The 21,354-nt window shown below is 37.4% G+C and overlaps 1 long non-coding RNA gene across 1 annotated transcript; it reads left to right on the forward strand.

Moving 5' to 3' along the window:
* The first annotated feature begins 10,243 nt into the window (after positions 1–10,243).
* LOC134202364 (uncharacterized) lies at positions 10,244–10,882 on the forward strand. The gene is made up of 3 exons (XR_009977209.1): positions 10,244–10,554; positions 10,619–10,699; positions 10,766–10,882. It is a non-coding gene; the product is annotated as an uncharacterized LOC134202364 (long non-coding RNA).
* The last annotated feature ends 10,472 nt before the right edge of the window (positions 10,883–21,354 follow it).

Here is a 21,354-nt window from a genome sequence, read left to right on the forward strand (position 1 = left end):
CAAATATCTATCCCTTCAAACATTTTTCTGAAAAATATGAACATGTCAATTGCAATAACAGATATTTCACTGATGGTTCTCGCATTAACGGATCCACTGGCTTCCAGTGTGTTTTCAACGTAAATTCAACCACCTTCCGAAACTTTAAGAACCGTGTTCGGTTTATGTTTGCTGAGCTGGCAGCAATTAATTTTCGCTTTGGGGATAATTTCCGATCAGCCCGTGAGCCATTGTTTCATCTTCTCGGATAGTCTTAGTTCTATCGAGGCACTCCGGTCGATGAAACCTGTTAAGCACGCATCTACTTTTCTTACAACTATAAGAGAGCAGATGCGTGATTTGGTCGAAAGATCATTCAAGATTACCTTGTATGGGTCCCATCCCATTGCCTAATCTATAACGGCCGAGAAGGCGGACTCGCTAGCAAAGGTGGGCGCACAGGAAGGTGAAGTTTATGATAGACAAATCTCGAATAACGAAGTTTTTCCCATTAGTCCGTCAGAGTACTCTTCAAAATTGGCAAATAGTTTGGTCACACAATGAACTTGGACGGTGGCTATTTTCCATAGTTCTAAAGTTTCTGCGCGAGCGTGGTTTCAGAGGTGAGACTTAAGTCGAGGCTTCATCCGCACGATAATGTCGAAACTTATGTCAATCAATATTCACCTAAACACATCTCTACAGAATAAACCTGGTCGATAGCAACCTATGTAAGGTGCCGGAGCCGGTTACTGATGACATCGATCACGTAGTTTGGTATTGCTCAAATGACGCCTCCAGGAGAGCAACTATTGGATACCCCCTTGTGGCCCGGAGGTGAAACAACCCTTCCGGGATATAAGAGGTGTTTTGGGAGATCGCGATGTGATATATATGCAGGCCATCTATGCCTTCCCTTTGTACTTGGCTGACATCAAAGTTTAATGCCTATATTCTTCTCTTTCTCAATTTTTTTTCTTGTCCCGATTCTGTTTCTCTGTACCATGTACCCCCAGAAAGCTCTGGCCATCCGGAAGATGCTCCTGACGAACCAAATCGAGCACGACGCGCCGCAAAATCGTTTTTCAACGTTCAACGTCAAACGCCATTGGATGAGCAGCCTGAAATAACTAATCCCAAATCCCTACCCGTCCGTCCTGTATTAAGTTTTTAACCTTGAGTCGCCACAGGTATTATGGTCTATGTCCCTCCCAACTAACTGTTAAGATAAGATGATATACCATGTAAAAATATCATACTTGAGAATTGCGGCTCCGCAAAGTGTCACACACGACTGAGCCTACCAAATAAATGAACTGGTAAAAAAAAAAATTGTGTTAACAATCGGAAATTTTAGTTTTTATCCGAACAAGAATATTTATCAAAACTTTGCTCGCAAGGCTACTGCAGACCCATACACAATTCGAGTATAGGACATTTTTTTTTCAAATTATCAAAGTAAATGATTCAGTGTGATGTGGAAAGTTCATTTTCCGTACGGGAATAAAATGGTACGAATATTTTCCGTAAGGAATAGTATCAACTCCATTTGCTTTACTTTGCCAGCCCGCTTGACCCAGCAGTTATGTTAGCGTTACGAAATTTTCTTCTTGTATCAGCTCCGTACTGCTTATACGGAATTTCAGTGGCGGAATCATTCCGTGACCATTCTGTATTCTATCTATTTGCACAGTACCCCCCCAGAGACAATTTGTTTAGAAAAAATATCACCGCCCCCCCCCCCTCAGTCCAATTTTCTGGCTACTGACCAGAACACATCGAGATAGAGAGATGTCGAGGTAGAGCGATAGGGAGGTTATCGAGGCGGAGAAAGCCCAAATATATGGGGGCAACAAAAAACCGTGAAATTTTAAGGATATTCAAAACATTCTGGAACAAATCCGAGGGGTTTTTTGATTTTTCTTAATTTTAATATGTATTGCTTTTCTCGTATACAAAAGGTTTGGCTATATGTTCGCTCCAAAAACGAAATTTTTATAGAAGCCGGGAGACCCATAGTGATATATACCGATCGACTCAGCTTGACGAATTTATGTGATGTCTGTGTGTGCGTGTGGGTTTATGTATTTGTGTGTGTATGTGTGTGCGCAAAACCCGTCAAAAAGCTCACTAATTTTTAAAGGCAGTTATCGTTAATCGATTTACTCGTAACAAGTTGCATTCGACGCAGAATCCTGTCCCATTGTTTCCAATAGAAAATTGGCCAGATCGAACTATGTATTCCGAAAACGGGCGCAAAACAATTTCTCACTTATTTTTTGGCATTTATTCTTAGCCGATTTTCTCGTAACAGATTGCATTCGACGTGGAATCCTGTCCCATTGTTTCGTATTAAAAATTGGCCGAATCGGACTATGGGATTAGTTATGGCCAAAATACAATTTTCTCAGGAAAAACTCTCACTTATTTTCCCTTGACCTTTCCATTGAATAGAAAAAGTTAACAGTTGTAGGGTTTCTTACCCCATTCCAGACCAAACTTGCGTACGGCTGCATTATTTAATTGATATTTATGAAACGGAGCAACTTTCCTGAATTGTGTGGGTCTTGTAATACTGCGATGGGGTTCACCATCGTTAAAAAAATAGCTATTCGTGCCAAACATCAACTGAAAAAGCTTTTATTTGATTTAAATTAACAATGTGCAGCACGAATTTCAGTCACAGCGATGGCTTTGCCGACATACCCCAAGTCTCTTCGGCATATGCAATATTTTACTCAATCTCTCAACATCTTACTCTCATTCTCTCTCTCGGGACGGTAGGAAATGTGACGTAAAGAAAAATATGCACGTTCCACGACAACGTGATGCCAGATGGTATATTTCATAATCATTTTTATTTGGTTGAGAAGATATATTTGCCCATCCAAATTCCTTCCAAATACTTAAAAACAATATTGTTTCCACTTTTTGAAATCGACAGAATTGTAAATAACATGATAGCGTCAACGTCCTTTAGTCCTGACAATGCTATAGATTTTCGGTGTATTGACAAACACATCGAATCTGTTAGTGCCATCGATGCATCGCTTCGTCCTCAGGATTTCCATCTGCTTTTTGGTGTTTTCAATCCAGCCCGCTAAACTGAAACTGCCAAGAGAAAAGTAGGGAGGGAATGGTCCAAATGGCACCCTGGGGCAAAATGGCCTCACCATAAAATCACTCATATCTCAATCTGTTGTAGTACATTTATGAGACAAATATTACCAGCTGGTACAATTTATAACGGCAATTAATTTTATCAGCATCATTGAGCTCCATTGGAAAAGTTTTGTAGCAAAATCCCTTACATATTCACTCAGAACCTTTAACGATTTGCTATTTTTCCACCACATCCGTAATGAATTAGTAGTTCAATTCATTAAGAAAAAACAAACAACCATGCGTTCACCATCCATTTCGTACAATTGCAATTTAGAGTCATTTTAGACCACCATTCAGGCGTTTGGGTCTCCCGCCTATTTTTTACAAAACATTTTTTTAAATGCGTTAGAAGAGTCACTTGAAAACCTTATTTTTTTAATAGGAGATCATTTGTGGAATGTAGCTGGGTTTGTAAATTTTGCACCTATACGTTGAAATGGTTTGATATTTTTGTTTAAATGGGCGAAAACATCGAAAAAGCTTAAGGGGTGCATTTTGGACCGTTCTCTCCTACCACGATTGGAATGTATCCGGATTCATCGTGCTCAACGTTCTCTAGATCCAGCTCGGTTTCACTTGACGATATGTCACTACTCAGCATGAAACAGATGAACTCCGTAATGATGTAACGCGGTGTGGATTTTTTGGAATAATTTTATTGGATTTGCTTAAAGCTTCAGACGTTTTTATCTTTTTAAGCAAAATCATTTGTAAATATATTATGAAATTAAATTATTATGTTTAATTAATAAATAGCTTTGACGTTTTATCCTTTTAAGTAAAATATTATTGAAATGAGTTGAAGCTTAATTATTAGTGTCAAATTATTTTTGCTTTATTTTTGTTGATGTAATTATTAGATTATTTGAATTTAATTAGCTTTGGACGTTTTTTCTCTTTTTTAAGCAAAATAATGCTTGAATTCGTCAAGTCAACGACGGCTTGACGGATTCACAGTCAAACAGAATATAATATTATCAGTATGTTGCCCACGACTACACTAGTCAACAGTGTTTTACTCCTTCAACCATTCTCAGTGTACTTGAAAGATTTTTTCTTCGCTGAATTCGATCATGTATTCAGATTTTTAACTTACGTCCTCAGTTTTTTAGAAAACAGGGTTTAATTTCACAAAACTACGTATTCTCTTGTAGAAATTTTGTTTTACTCTGTTCTGTAAGAAAGCTGGTTTTCGGTTTATAACTTTTAAAAGAGGTTTTGAATTATATAGAAGAAAATCGTACAAGATCTAAGTAAGTTGTTACAAGAATCTTATTTGACACGTTCATTTGTTGCGAAAACAGAATTTATTTCACAAAAGTACGTATTTTCAAAGAAATTTGGTTTCTCTCCTCTATAAGCTGAATTTCAGCTCCTCACTTTTTAAAATAAAGTTTTAATTTGGTTAAATGGGTCTTGTAGAATGCATGTGGGTTTATTTAGGTTCATTATGCATGCGTTTACATTTGTTGTGATACAAAGATTTCATTCACAAAAAGTACGTATTTTCACGAAAATTTTGTTTCTCTCCTCTGCAAAGCTGAATTTCAGCTCCTCACTTTTAGAATAAAGTTTGAATTTTATGTAGAATGGGCCTTTTAGGGCAATGCATGCATGTGGTTATTGGATTTCATTGGCATTTTTACATTTCTTGTGAAAAACAGATTTCATTCCCCAACAAACATGCGTCTTTTCACCATTAGAAATTTTCTCTCCTCTACAAAGCTGAATTTCGGCTCCTCACTTTTTGAATAAAGTTTGAATTTTGCTAGAAATGGGCCCTTGTCAGAATGCATACTTGTGGGTTGTTGGATTTCATTATGCACGTACATTTGTTGTGAAATACGGAATTTCATTCACAAAAAGTACGTATTTTTCATAGAAATTTGGTTCTCTCCTCTGCAAAGCTGAATTTCAGCTCCTCAATTTCAGAATAAAGTTTGAATTTGCTGGAATGGGCCTTGTAGAATGCATGTAGGGTTTGTTTGTGCACCCATTTTATTTGGCACGTACATTTAATGAAAATCTAACAGAATTTCATTCCACAAAAGTACGTCTTTTTCATAGAAATTTGTTTTCTCTCTCATCTACAAAGCTGAATTTCGGCTCCTCACTTTTTAGAATAAAGTTTGAATTTTGTAGAATGGGCCTTATAGAATGCATGTGGGTTGTTGGATTTCATTGGCACATGCATTTTGTTGTGAAAAAAGCAGAATTTCATTCACAAAAGTGCGATACTTTCATAGAAATTTGTTTTCCTCTCCTCTACAAAGCTAATTTCGGCTCCTCCACTTTTTGAATAAAAGTGTGAATTGATTCGTTTAAATGGATCTTGTATGAAGATGCATGTGGGTTGTTGGATTTCATTTGGCACGTACATTTTATTTGTGAAAAACGGAATTTCATTCACAAAAGGATGCGTCTTTCACTGTAGAAATTTGTTTCTCTCTCCTCCTACAAAGCTGAATTTCAGCTCCTCAACTATTAGAAATAAAGTTTGAATTTTGTAGAATGGGCCTTTAAGATATGTATGTGGGTTGTTGGATTTCACTTAGCACACGTTACATTTGTTGTGAAAAACAGGAATTTCATTCACCAAAAGTGCGTCTTTTTCATAGAAATTTGGTTTCTCTCCTCTGCAAAGCTGAATTTCAGCTCCTCAATTTCAAATTAAAGTTTGAATTTTTGTAGAATGGGCGCCTTGTAGAGATGCATGTGGGTTGTTTATTTTCCATTTGGAACAATACATTTGGTTGTGAAAAAAGCAGGAATTTCATTCACAAAAGGTACGTCTTTTTCATAGAAATTTGTTTCTCTCTCTACAAGAAGTTGAATTTCGGCTGACCCCTCACTTTTTGAATAAAGTTTGAATTTTGTAGAATGGAGGCCCTGTATAGAATGCCATGTTAGGTTACTAAGAATTTCATTTGGCACTTACATTTATTGTGAAAACGGAATTTAATTAACAAAAAGAACGTATTTTCAACAGAAATTCGGCTTCTCAAATGCGCTTAAATGTCCATCCAACCAATCATATGTAAGCCCTGCAAGAGGCCTATTCTACAAAATTCAAACTTTATTCTAAAAGTGAGGAGGCAAAATTCAACATTACAAAACACAGAATCCAAATTTCATTGAAAATACGTACATTTGTGAATGAAATTCCATTTTCTAACAACAAATTTCTGTGCCAAATACTGCTGAATGACACTGAAATTCATATGACATGCATTCTACAAGGCCCATTCTACAAAATTCAAACTTTATTCTGAAAGTGAGGAGTCGGGAATTCAGCAGAGGAAGAAACCAAATTTCTATGAAAAGAAAATACGTACTTTTGTGAATGAAATTCCGTTTTTCACAACAAATGTACGTGCCAAATGAAATCCAACAACCCATGCATTCTACAAGCCCATTCTACAAAATTCAAACTTTATTCTAAAAGTGAGGAGTCTAAATTCAGCTTTGCAGAGAACCAAATTTCTGTGAAATACGTACTTTTGTGAAATAAATTCCGTTTTCACAACAAATTGAACGTGCCAAATGAAATCCAACAACCCACATGCATTCTACAAAGGCCCATTCTGCAAATTCAATTTTAAAAGTGAGGAGTCGAATTCAGCTTTGCAGAGGAGAGAAACCAAATTTCTATGAAAAGACGTGCTTTGTGATGAAATTCCGTTTTTCCTAACAAATGTACGTGCCAAATAATACACAACCCACATGCATTCTACAAGACCCATTCTACAAAATTCAAACTTTATTCTGAAAGTGAGGAGCCGAAATTCAACTTTGCAGAGGAGAAAACCAAATTTCTGTGAAATACGTGCTTTTGTGAATGAAATTCCGTTTTCACAACAAATGTGCGTGCCAGATGAAATCCAACAACCCATGCATTCTACAAGGCCCATTCTACAAAATTCAAATTTTATTCTAAAAGTGAAGCTAAATTCAGCTTTGCAGAGGAGAGAAACCAAATTTCTATGAAAAGACGTACTTTTGTGAATGAAATTCCGTTTTTCACAACAAATGTACGTGCCAAATAAATACAACAAACCCACATGCATTCTACAAGCCCATTCTACAAAATTCAAACTTTATTCCGAAATTGAGGAGCCGAAATTCAGCTTTGTAGAGGAGAGAAACCAAATTTCTGTGAAAATACGTACTTTTGTGGAATGAAATTCCGTTTTCACAACAATTGAACGCTGAATGAAATCCAACAACCCACATGCATTCTACAAGGCCCATTCTACAAAATTCAAATTTTATTCTAAAAGTGAGGAGTCGAAATTCAGCTTTGCAGAGGAGAGAAACCAAATTTCTATGAAAAGACGTACTTTTGTGAATGAAATTCCGTTTTTCACAACAAATGTACGTGCCAAATAAAATACAACAACCCACATGCATTCTACAAAGCCCATTCTACAAAATTCAAACTTTATTCTGAAATTGAGGAGCCGAAATTCAGCTTTGCAGAGGAGAGAAACCAAATTTCTGTGAAAAGACGTACTTTTGTGAATGAAATTCCGTTTTTCACAACAATTGAACGTGCCGAATGAAATCCAACAACCCACATGCATTCTACAAGGCCCATTCTACAAAATTCAAATTTTATTCTAAAAGTGAGGAGTCGAAATTCAGCTTTGCAGAGGAGAGAAACCAAATTTCTATGAAAAGACGTACTTTTGTGAATGAAATTCCGTTTTTCACAACAAATGTACGTGCCAAATAAAATACAACAACCCACATGCATTCTACAAAGCCCATTCTACAAAATTCAAACTTTATTCCGAAATTGAGGAGCCGAAATTCAGCTTTGCAGAGAAACCAAATTTCTGTGAAAAGACGTACTTTGTGAATGAAATTCCGTTTTCACAACAATTGAACGTGCCGAATGAAATCCAACAACCCACATGCATTCTACAAGGCCCATTCTACAAAATTCAAATTTTATTCTAAAAGTGAGGAGTCGAAATTCAGCTTTGCAGAGGAGAGAAACCAAATTTCTATGAAAAGACGTACTTTTGTGAATGAAATTCCGTTTTTCACAACAAATGTACGTGCCAAATAAAATACAACAACCCACATGCATTCTACAAAGCCCATTCTACAAAATTCAAACTTTATTCTGAAATTGAGGAGCCGAAATTCAGCTTTGCAGAGGAAAGAAACCAAATTTCTATGAAAATACGTACTTTTGTGAATGAAATTCCGTTTTTCACAACAATTGAACGTGCCGAATGAAATCCAACAACCCACATGCATTCTACAAGGCCCATTCTACAAAATTCAAATTTTATTCTAAAAGTGAGGAGTCGAAATTCAACTTTGCAGAGGAGAGAAACCAAATTTCTATGAAAAGACGTACTTTTGTGAATAAAATTCCGTTTTTCACAACAAATGTACGTGCCAAATAAAATACAACAACCCACATGCATTCTACAAGGCCTATTCTACAAAATTCAAACTTTATTCCCAAAGTGAGGAGCCGAAATTCAGCTTTGTAAAGGAGAGAAACCAAATTTCTGTGAAAATACGTACTTTTGTGAATGAAATTCCGTTTTTCACAACAATTGAACGTGCCGAATGAAATCCAACAACCCACATGCATTCTACAAGGCCCATTCTACAAAATTCAAATTTTATTCTAAAAGTGAGGAGTCGAAATTCAGCTTTGCAGAGGAGAGAAACCAAATTTCTATGAAAAGACGTACTTTTGTGAATGAAATTCCGTTTTTCACAACAAATGTACGTGCCAAATGAAATCCAACAACCCACATGCATTCTACAAGACCCATTTAACCAAATTCACACTTTATTCAAAAAGTGAGGAGCCGAAATTCAGCTTTGTAGAGGAGAGAAAACAAATTTCTATGAAAATACGTACTTTTGTGAATTAAATTTCGTTTTTCACAACAAATGTGCGTGCCAAATGAAATCCAACAACCCACATGCATTCTACAAGGCCCATTCTACAAAATTCAAACTTTATTCTAAAAGTGAGAAGCTAAATTCAGCTTTGCAGAGGAGAGAAACCAAATTTCTATGAAAAGACGTACTTTTGTGAATGAAATTCCGTTTTTCACAACAATTGAACGTGCCGAATGAAATCCAACAACCCACATGCATTCTACAAGGCCCATTCTACAAAATTCAAATTTTATTCTAAAAGTGAGGAGTCGAAATTCAGCTTTGCAGAGGAGAGAAATCAAATTTCTATGAAAAGACGTACTTTTGTAAATGAAACTCCGTTTTTCACAACAAATGTACGTGCCAAATAAAATACAACAACCCACATGCATTCTACAAAGCCCATTCTACAAAATTCAAACTTTATTCTGAAATTGAGGAGCCGAAATTCAGCTTCGCAGAGGAAAGAAACAAAATTTCTATGAAAATACGTACTTTGTAGAATGAAATTCCGTTTTTCACAAACAATTGAACGTGCCGAATGAAATCCAACAACCCACATGCATTCTACAAAGCCCATTCTACAAAATTCAAATTTTATTCTAAAAGTGAGGAGTCGAAATTCAACTTTGCAGAGGAGAGAAACCAAATTTCTATGAAAAGACGTACTTTTGTGAATGAAATTCCGTTTTCCACAACAAATGTACGTGCCAAATAAAATACAACAACCCACATGCATTCTACAAAGCCCTTTCTACAAAATTCAAACTTTATTCCGAAATTGAGGAGCCGAAATTCAGCTTTGTAGAGGAGAGAAACCAACTTTCTGTGAAAATACGTACTTTTGTGAATGAAGTTCCGTTTTTCACAACAATTGAACGTGCCGAGTGAAATCCAACAACCCACATGCATTCTACAAGGCCCATTCTACAAAATTCAAACTTTATTCTAAAAGTGAGGAGCCGAAATTCAGCTTTGCAGGGGAAAGAAACCAAGTTTCTATGAAAATACGTACTTTTGTGAATTAAAATTCGTTTTTCTCAAAAAACTGGACGTAAGTTACAGAAAATCTGAATACGTACCTGAATTCAGCGTAAAAATTCTGTTGAGTACATTAAAATAGTTGAAGGGAGCGAAAAAAAGTTCAATTTTGTTGGATAGTGCTATTTGACCATCTTGGGTGAGGAAATATTTCGAGCGGTTTGCGTCTCGGCTAAGCAAAGTGGTATACTGTTTCAGTGAGTGCAGTAATGGCTCCTGAAACTAGATAGCTCTTTTTCAACCATTTGCTCGATCCTGGGAAGGCGCCAAATTGATATCGCCATTTGAATCTTTATACATAACCAGCAATTGTCCTTCAAGGTTTCTTGAAGGTAGAAATCCTTAAGCTCGTTCATTTTCGCTCGCACTAGAGGAAGAGAAGTATCGCGGTTTCCAAGTTCCGAACAATTTAAGTTTTCTACAAAGTGAAACGTGTTCCTTCAAAGTTTGCAGAAGGTAATAATTGAGAACAGTGGTGTAAAGTGAAGTGCTTGAAACAGAATCTTTTGGTGTCTTCCAGATAGCTGCTTATTTCGGTCAGTGCGTCTGACACTTTCGCGATTCTCTCCATTTGTCGGAGTAGATATTGAGACAGAAAAAGGTAATTCTAATTTATGACTTTAATTTTGCACACGACTAACGTTCGCCATTCGCGTTGGACTTCCAGCGCGTAGGCGCTTTTTTTGTACGGGCTGGAATTTTGTGACGACCAGCGGAGTCGAATTGGGGTTCCATCCATTTTGCTGTGGATCGCGGTGCGACCAAAATTGAGCTTGCGTGTCCGCTAAGGCCCGCCTTTCGGGGTAGTTAAACGGAGGGGAGTGCAGTTCGTGAGATAGTCGAGCGAAATTCACCCGACAGTCGCCAAAAACTGTTGATAAGACCACCATTACGTTACACTCCCTGGTGGTCAGGTGTCGAGAGCGCGGTTCACGTACGTCGCAAATCATCGTACGGTGAACCGAGAATTAGTAGCTTAGCTTAGTCCTCGCCCGGTGAATCGGAAAGGTACGTGAAGCCGGGTCGTAAGGGAAAGTGGGCTACTAGTTCGAGGGAACGGTTATTCCGGACGCTCTCGGGAAGTTAAAATCGGAAGCTTTCCGTCCAGTCGCCACTCCTTCCGCACCTTTAGTTCGGCCATTTCCACCCAAGCTCACGCCGCCATCGTGTGGAAAAGCTTTTCCAAAAGCACGTTCCTGTCCAACGAAAACCATTGACTCCACCGTGGTCTAACCAGCTGCTACGCGATCTGAAACGTGGTCGAGCTAGAGTGCTTCGAATATACAAAAGCAACAAGAATCTCTCTACTAAACGAGAGTTTATTCAAGCTACAAGAACTACAATCGGCAGCTTTACTCACTGCATATACAGAAAACGGAAACAGATCTAGAACGCAATCCTAAACTGTTCTAGGAATATGTTAACAGTGCGCGGAAAGAATCTGGTTTTTCCTGCCGTATGTTTCTACAAGACGACAGCGCCAGCTCACCAGAAGAACTGAGCAACTTGTTTGCAAATAATTTCTCAAAAGTATTCTGCAACGAAACAGCTTCAGATCAGCAAATTGATTATGTGCTTCTCAGTGTGCCGCAGAATGTATTGGATATGCATAACATTACCTTTCCCAATGACCAAGTAGGAATGGGTATTGAAAAGATGAAATCTTCATGGCAACCTGGGCCTGACGGAGTCCCTTCGGTGATTTTCAAAAAATACATTGATACTCTTTGTGAACCATTTGCGTCAATATGCAATAATTCTATGATGCAGTCAAAGTTCCCTGACCACTGGAAGAAAAGTATGATGTTTCCTGAGTTTAAAAAAGGGGATAAACAGGACATCGCAAATTACCGTGGAATAACATCGCTGTGTGCTGGGTCCAACGAAATGGTCTTTTCAACGAGGCGAAGAACTACATTTCGGTTGACAGCATGGGTTCTACTCGGGTCGTTCTGAATCAACCAGTCTGACTGAATTCACATCGTTCTACATCAAAAATAGCCGAGGTTTCCAAGTTGATACCGTTTACACGGATCTGAAAGCTGGCTTCGACCGTGTTGATCATCGCTTGCTGCTTGCGAAAATGAAACACATGGGTGCTGCTGACTCTTCATTACCTGGTTGGAGTCATACCTAACAAACCGCAGATTGTCTGTTAAATTAGGCGGAGTTGAATCATATACTTTCTGTAACAAATCAGGTGTTCCTCAAGGGAGTAATCTAGGACCACTTTTGTTTTCCCTGTTTTTTAATGATGTATGTCTTGTACTGCCCTCATGATGCAGAATTCTCTATACTGATGATTTTCTTAGTAATCAAATGTATAGAAGATTGTCTGAAACTTCAAAAGCTAGCTGATATGTTTGTGAAATGGTGTGATAAAAATAATCTCATTGTAAGTGTTCAGAAATGCGCGGTGATATCATTCACACGTAGACATTCCTCCATCACCTGGCGCTACTCCCTATATAACGAAACATTGGAAAGGGTCGAGTGTATAAAATACCTCGGTATTTTATTAAATTCAGCTTTGACGTTCAATAGGTCACTTTTCTAACATTATTTCAAAAGCAAACAGGAATCTTGGGTTTTAATAAGATTTTCCAGTGAATTTCGTGATCCATATACCTTGTGAAGCCTTTTTTACACATTAGTGCGTACGGGACTCGAATATGCCTCTGTAGTATGGAGTCCCTATATCAAGCTCTATCTGGAATAAGGGCGAATGTCGCAAGAGAGGATTCTCTTCGTCGACTTCCCCTCTTTTATATAAAAGTGACAAGCAACAGATTTCTTTGCGGTTTATCACCTCAGAACGATAGAAAACAATCCGAACTTGCGTTCTGAGGTGATAAACCAAAAGAAATCCCCTGCTTACTTTTATTCAAAAGAGGGGAAGTTTTGACGAAGAGAATTCTCTTGGCGACATTCGCCCTTTACCAGATAGAGCTTGATATGGTTAATTGGAAATCTAGAATAGAGGCAGTACAATCAAAATTTATCAAATGTGCACTAAGACGTCTACCATGGAATAATCCTACTGAGCTTACGAGGAACGTTGTTGACTATTAGGGATGGAGACGCTTTCTTGAGACGCAACTTGCACCGCGTTTTGTTTGTAGGAAATATTATTAGGGACAATAGACTCACCTAGCATTTCGAGGCTAATGAATATAAACATTCTTCCTCGTATTTTACGTAGTTCTGACTTTCTAAGTTTAAGCTTCAGACGCACTGAGTACGGCCAGAATGACCCAATTCGTGTTATGTATAGTTTGTTCAACTGTTTTTATTGTGTGTTTGATTTCCCAATCTCAAGTGAAATGTTTAAAAACCGTGTTTTAAGTCGTAACTAGTTAATGTTAGCTTAAGTATTCATGTAGACAATGTGGTCAGATGGATTAACAATACAATATAATACGTATTAGACAGTCTTCCTATTAACGATTAAGGAATATTTTCATACTAACAAAGGCTCATGGCTTTTTGGCAGCACGGTGCAGCTAGAAGTTCTTGTACCCGTAATGCTGGGTAGACACCTTCACGTGGTATGTGACGGGGTATGATCTACCACGGTTACATTGCCAGCTACAGGCAAATCCTGATCCGACGAATACCTTCCTCATTATCCAACTCCGTGGTACATATGAGGGTGTCGCTAAGTCGGTGGCCTTTCGTTAAGTAAGTACCACATCAACACTTCCTTCCTCTCCCTAGTTACGGTGAAGATGGGCGTGGCCAGGAGTAGTAATCCTCATGCTTTTGTTATTTTGTTTAAGACTGGAATCAAGGACCACTCCCTTCTTGGTTTCTGATAGCATTCTAGATAAGGATCTCAAAAGTAAAACATGAGTATCACTAGTGTCCAATCTACGAATTACACCGTAACAATGCTAATGCTATGCTAATGCTAATGCACAGTGCGGCTAGAAGTTCTTGAGCCGAGATGATTTTTTGTTCGGCTTGAGGATACGGTTTTAAATGTATTCTAAAATGTTTATATAGCTTCCAGTGATACGAACAAATAGAAAAGATTAAAGTGCGTGAGTTAAGCATTATTGCAAGGTGATTAACAGCTTCAAGCGATGATTGCATCGAGCACTGTGACGATTTTCAGGTAGGTGTTTATTTGATGATACCGTTTTGTAAAAGTGGAAAGAATCACCCGGCTCAGTGGTGTTGCAACGAGGGGCGTGAAACATTCTACATTTTTATTTTCTATAATTGGGTCAATTAGGAGTAAAATAAACAAAAAAATTGATTATTGTGCGAGATAAATAGGAGACTTTTTTAAAATTATCAATCCTAAACCTACGGCTTCCAAACAGTATAAATCGTAAGTTTTATGTGCAATGAGCCGGGAATCGAGTCCAAAGGCCCAAGCAGTGATTTACTCTATTTTAAAATATCGTGAAATTTGGTATTGGTTAAAATTTGTTTCGAAATTCCACGGAGATTCATTTTATTTCGATAAAACCGGTGACGGTGAAATTTCTGAAATCTAACAAACGAAACGAAATCAAAAAATCAGTTTTCGCCATGCTCAAATTCCGCGGAAACGAAATTTTTCGAAATACCGCGCATCCTTCCCGACCAACCATTTCTTCCATTTTCTTCAAAATTCTTTATATAGATCGTTAATGGTTTTCATATCAACCGTTGATGGCGATCGATACCATTTCATGAAGAATTTTAAATTAGTCAAAAGTAAAAACACGGAAAATTGTTATCGATCTTGTATGGCTGGCTCGTCTTCGATAGCTTAGTGTTCATTAAGCACTTCCACAGTTATTTACTGTGAAGTTTCTAAGTCAAGTTACCATTTTTGCATTCGTATATCATGTACCCTCATACACACGATGATACTTTTCTGTCCAGGGTAGTCGAGACAATTTCCAAACTAAAAATTGCCTAGACCGGCACCGGGAATCGAACCCAGCCACCCTCAGCATGGTCTTGATTTGTAGTCGCGCGTCTTACCGTACGGCTAAGGAGGGCCCCTAGAGCAATTACACTGCCTATAATCGCATATTTGTCCCATATGAGAAAAAAACATCAAATGGAAAATGAGGAACAAACATCAAGCCTACTTGTTCAATCTTGAAAATGAACAAGTATTTCTATTTAACAGTTGCATTCGTTAATACTACATAATATTATGATGATTATAACCATTACAGATTCTAACTCGAAAACGACGGAAATTCATACGGGACGTATATGCGATCATAGGCAATACAGGTGCACAAATCTTCCACGACTACTCATTAGAATTTCACTAACAATATCTACGAGAACTCCGCTAATAATAGTTTCCAAGATTTTCTTCAATGGTTTTGCCTTAGAAATGCTTTGAATTATTCGACAGAAATCTACCGACACGAATCTAGAAGAAATTGGAGGACAAACGCCATTAACTGGAATTCCAGGAGTAACTTCTATATCTTTAGTAGTTCCATAAGGAATTCCTCTCATGATTCGGCATGAATCCAAGATAACTGATAGGTATACCAGATTTCAGGTGAATATTTCTGTAGTACCTCCAAGAGGTATCCAGAAGAAAAATCAGGAATTCCTGGAAAGGTTCTATGCTAAGGATAGCTATGGAATGCATAATTCACTTATTCTCAGAGTGATAGTTGTCACATCTGGATACCTTTTATATATTATATACTAGCAGACCCGACTAACCAAAAATTGATTAATTCTCCGATCAGTTGTTGAGTTATGCAGAAATTTCTGGTTCATTTGTATGCGAGCCTCCCTTTCCAAAGAGGGGTGGGGTCTCGAATCATCTTAAGAACCTTCCCCGGCCCCAAAAACCACTGCATACAAATTTTTAGTTTCCGAACCTATAAGGGTCAGACAGACAGAAATTCATTTTTATGTATATAGATTGAAGAATATATGTTTATTATTCGGACACTTCCCGATGAAACATGTTGAGTAAACAAATCTGAACTCAAACCATGATGGCTTGTAAATTTCAACTTTATTTGATTGGATATCGTCGGTAAGGGTATGCGATAACACATTTTTTTCTGACGAAACGAAACGAAACGAAATTAGAAATTAAATTGTTAGTTCGAAACGAAACGAAACGAAATTCAGATTTACTTCCGAGACTTCGAAACGGAACGAAATCGAGGTCCATGTTATTCAAAATTTTTCGAAACGGAACGAAATTTATTTTTTTTCCGCGGAAATTTTGTTGAATATTTTACAATGTTATGAAAACTCATATGTGAATATGTACGTTATGTGGAAGATATTGATTTGGAAAATGTATTGGAGGTAACCACTTTCCCTTCGATGGGACTCGAACCCATGACCCTACAGTACGCTAGACTGGTGCTTTAACCAACTAAGCTACGAAGGACCTCCGTCGGCCTTCCAACCCTAACACGGCTACTGAACGAGCTCGAGATTCCCAAATTGGACGCATAGTCAAATCACTCGCAATCCATTTATCAAGCCAATACTTCCACATGTGTATTGTACACGTCCACATTAGAGGAGCGTGAGTATTTAGATGCGTCCAATTTGGGAATCTCGAGCTCGTTGAGTAGCCGCTAGGTTGCGAAGGCCGACGGAGGTCCTTCGTAGCTTAGTTGGTTAAAGCACCAGTCTAGCGTACTGTAGGGTCATGGGTTCGAGTCCCATCGAAGGGAAAGTGGTTACCCAATACATTTTCCAAATCAATATCTTCCACATAACGTACATATTCACATATGAGTTTTCATAACATTGTAAATTAACGTCCAAGTCGGGTGGTTTAATCCCCGGAAATAGGCAATTACCTTCACTCAACCAAGAAAACTAGCGATAATCATACGAATATCTTATGTTTTTTTGCTATAAGAATTACTTATAAAATTCATTCGATTTTCTTATGAATTGTGTGTTATTTGACCGAGAATGATTTTCATAACTTGTCTTATGAAAATATTAAGTTTTTTTTAGGGACCATGAAGAAATTCATAAGGGAATCTTATGAACATAAATCATTCTTGCATATGAGGGTCATAATATTTTCAATACGATTTTTATACATGCTGTGCTCTCTCAAGAGATAAAAAAAATTAATACAAAAAATCGCTACAAACCATTGTATACAACATAATAATTTATTGTTCTCCTAAAGTCGTAGAATTACATTTTGTTTTATGAGATTTAGACTAAAGTAATAATTACTATTTGATTCGCGAACATTTTTGTACTTTTTTTTTCAATGTGCCTAATAATATCAATATTGCTAGATGGATGTTTCATCGAGAGTCGAGATGGTTGCATCGCATGACTTGGGATTCTTAATAGTCGTCTCATAGACGGTGGTTTCCTCTGCTTCTGGTGGGAAATGTTGAATGTTCTTATCGATGAACTGGTCAACGTCAACAGGATTCTGTAATATATGAATCATGGTCTTAGAAGCGTGAAAAAGAAAAGAAAATCATATCAAGAGGAAACATTTACTCACCTTTCTGATCCTCCAATTAACAACAAACACCTACAACTGGTCGATCTGAGAAAAGATACATAATATTTTCTTTTTGATGGGCAGATGTCTGATGCACTTCGTTGTGTATCGTCGAACAAACTTGCAATGGGAAAGTACACTCAGCGAACTGGACTATCGAAATTCATAACTGGCGCCTTATGAATATTCGACTGATTACTCCACCATCAGTGCTTCTTATACGCAGTTACCTCTTCGAATACCCAAGCGTCGATAGGCGTGTGGTCTACATACAGGCGTCCCGACCCCGACGTCCACGGTTCGAATCCAGTCTGCCGCACTTCACTTTTTTAAAAATGAAAATCATCATTCATAAGGCAACATATTGAAATTCATACCGATTCCTTGTGGCAAATTTCCATAAGGCGTTTTATTGAAAATCGTACGTACATTTTCCTCAGTGTACTATCGTCTACTGGATAGTCTGCAATGTTGAGTTCTCATTTCATAAGAATTGTCTTATGAGTTTTTCACATTAAGAGTGGTGATGAAAATTATAAGACAACTCTTATGATTTTTTTCCTATAAACAACTTCTATGAAATTTATAAGATATAAAAATGAATTTCATAACAGGGTAACTAATTATCATAAGAGGCTCAATGAAAAAGAAATTCTTCTATTTTTTCTCGCTTCATAAGATGAGGCTTATGATGTCCCTAAGAAAGATTAGTTGAGTGATTTGATTGAACTTTGTTGAATAGTTTTTTCTGCATTATATACATAAGGCAAAAACGAATAAAAAATCCGCGGGGATAACCAATTTTATTATTAATTTATCTATGGGGAGAATGTAGCTTAATTTTACAAAAGGACATTAGTAACAGATCAGCTTTGAACCTGTTAAACATTTTCAAAAGTATGCCCCTTACCATAAACAACGAACAAATATTCATCGCTTAATATTTCCAACAGACCTCAGTAAAAATAAAAAAAAAAGATTTTTTAACAGCAATCAACAGATTCAATGTGCCACCCCTCCATTTCTATTACCATCTTGAATGAAGTCTCCAGGCAAATTGTCAACAAAATTCATGAAAATGGTCTTTCCAACAGATCTTAGCAGTATGAAAGCTGTGGATTGTAGTCAAAAAATCGGCATTTTTTATTTTTACTGAGGTCTGTTGCAAATATGAAGCGAGCATTTTTTTTGGTTATGGTGAGGGGAATTTATATATGAACAAAAATCGTTACTGCTCGATAAAAACCTTTTTCCGGTTCATCATTTCACCTCTCACTCACTTTTTGTGAAAACAACTAAATAAATTTTATGGTACGCTGCGTTGCGAGTCGTACCTTAATAATAATAGCCATGGGATGCGTTTACTTTAGCAACACCATCACGCTATCAGGCATTAGGTTACAGTGGCCAAACGTCCCGGATTATGCGGGATAGTTTCGCGTTCAACCTATTTGCCTCGCATTGCCTGGTGTCCCGGAAAACGTTCCGCATTTCATGATGAATCTGTAAGGCCTGGGGATTGAATCCATTCCATCGGAAATGCAATATAAAAAGAAATCTGTAACAGATTTAAAAAAAATAGAGAATATAGGAGCTTTGAAGTTGAGAGTCTTGAGGGTCTACTGAAGTTATAAGATAAAGACAGCTCAGCAACTTCCGTAACTTCCGTTTCTACTTCCGTGAAAAAAATCTATTATTATTTATTTGCTGATTCCCAGTAAATATTTGCTGTGTTTTAGCAATAAAGCGTCATAGTTCTCGGCAAAAAAACGTTTTGACTCAGATTCCGAACATGACTCAGATTCCGAACACTGGCATTTTAGCGCCCTAAAACTAAAGTTTCCATTGGTTTTTTATACTAAGGATTTAGATAACAAAAGAATTCAAGCTCATATAGAGGAAATTCCATAAATATAGCCAAAATAGCCATTTGAAAGCGAGTGTTCGGAATATGAGTCATGTTCGAAAATTGAATCAAAACGGTACGTGTTTGCTGAAAGCTAGGGGGAAGGGTCGTTTGGCCAAATGCCACTCAACCGAAAGTTGTTTGGCCGAGTATAACATTTGGACGAACAGACCATTAGGTCGAAAGTTATTTGGCCGAAAGGGTCGTTTGACCGAAAAGGTCAATTGGCCGAAAGGGTCATTTGACCGAAAGGGTCATTTGGCCGAAAGGGTCGTCTGGCCGAAAGGGTCGTTTGGCCGAAAGGGTCATTTGGCCGAAAGAGTCGATTAGCCGAAAGGATCATTTGGCCGAAAGGGTCGATTGGCCGAAAAGGTCATTTGGCCGAAAGAGTCATTAGTCGTCATTGGCCGAAAGGGTCATTTGGCCGAAGAGTCATTACGCCGAACGGGTAATTTGGCCGAAGGAGTCATTAGGCTGAAAAGGGTCATTTAACCGAAAGGGTCATTTGCACGAAAGGATCATTTGAAAAAATGAGAAATTAGGAGTAGTTCTCATTCTTCGTTTCTAACTTCTCACTGTAAAAATTGAGGAGCGCGAAGTGTGTAGTAAGATGTCTCACTACTCACTTTTTACAGCAAGAAGAGTGAAATGAGGAGTGATAATTCTGTGACTTATTTCTCACTTCTTACTGTGAATAGTGAGTAGTGCGAAGTGGGTAGTGAGACGTCCCACTCCTCATTTCGCGATTCTCACTTTTTACAGTGAGAAGAGAAATATTAGGATTGAGAAGTAAGACGCCTCATTCCTAATTTCTCACTTTTCAAATGACCCTTTCGGTCAAACGACCTTTTCAGCTGAACGACTTTTTCGGCCTTTCGGCCAAAATGAGCCTTTCGGCCAAATGACTTTCGGTCAGATGGGTTTCGGCCGAATAGTTTTCGATATTTATCTTCCTTCTATCCATTATTTATGTAAGCGAAGCGACAGATTCAAACACAAAAGATTTCACTTGAAAAAATATGACTGATATATGATATGATAAAAAAACGACAAAAAATAAATATAATGCTTAATATCAACACTTATAAATCTTTGCAGACCTTGAGAATAATGTATAAGTCTTTGCAAATGCAGACATTTACGTTCATTGCTAAATAATAACTTTTAAAACCAGCAGCACGTCCAAACTAACAATAAACTGCCCTACGGAAGACGCACCGCACCGAAACGATCGTGACAGAAAATCGGTACAATTTTGAAGCATCTGGATCTGCAGGATCTAGAAGATGTGAGAAAATTCTAGATATAAATGATATACGGAATCAAAATTATCTGAAGATAAAAGTTTAGGTCATGCCAATGATCTCCATCGGAAGGATATGAATGAGTTCCAAGATCTGAAATAGATCAGATATCAGATGAGAATGTTCCAAATCTGGAGCATTCTTAAATCTGCAAACATCTAAGAATCTGCAAAATCAGGGAAACTTCTGTAACATCAACATCTCCATTTCACTATTCTCAAACAATGGTTGCTGAAACTGATTACTATTAAAAGAACACGGAAAGCAGACAATACACAGTAGACCAGTGACGAATATTTTGCTCATCGAAGAGTTTCCACAACTAGAGCACAGATCGAACAATCGCCTTATATTACATTACACTTTACATTCACAACTCAGTTAACTTAAATAAAAATATAGCATACCAAAATGATACAAATTATTTCTACGTCACTGAACAATATTATTTAAATCAACAGATAGGTATGCATAACGTTTTATACTTGAACACTTTCAACAAATTATTGAACAGAAAAATTGTTTTAAGCTCTTTAAGTGGAATGTATTCAATCGTCTAAGACGAGTTT

The sequence above is a fragment of the Armigeres subalbatus genome, unplaced genomic scaffold (genome assembly GCF_024139115.2).
Source record: "Armigeres subalbatus isolate Guangzhou_Male unplaced genomic scaffold, GZ_Asu_2 Contig1195, whole genome shotgun sequence".
Lineage (NCBI taxonomy): Eukaryota > Metazoa > Arthropoda > Insecta > Diptera > Culicidae > Armigeres > Armigeres subalbatus.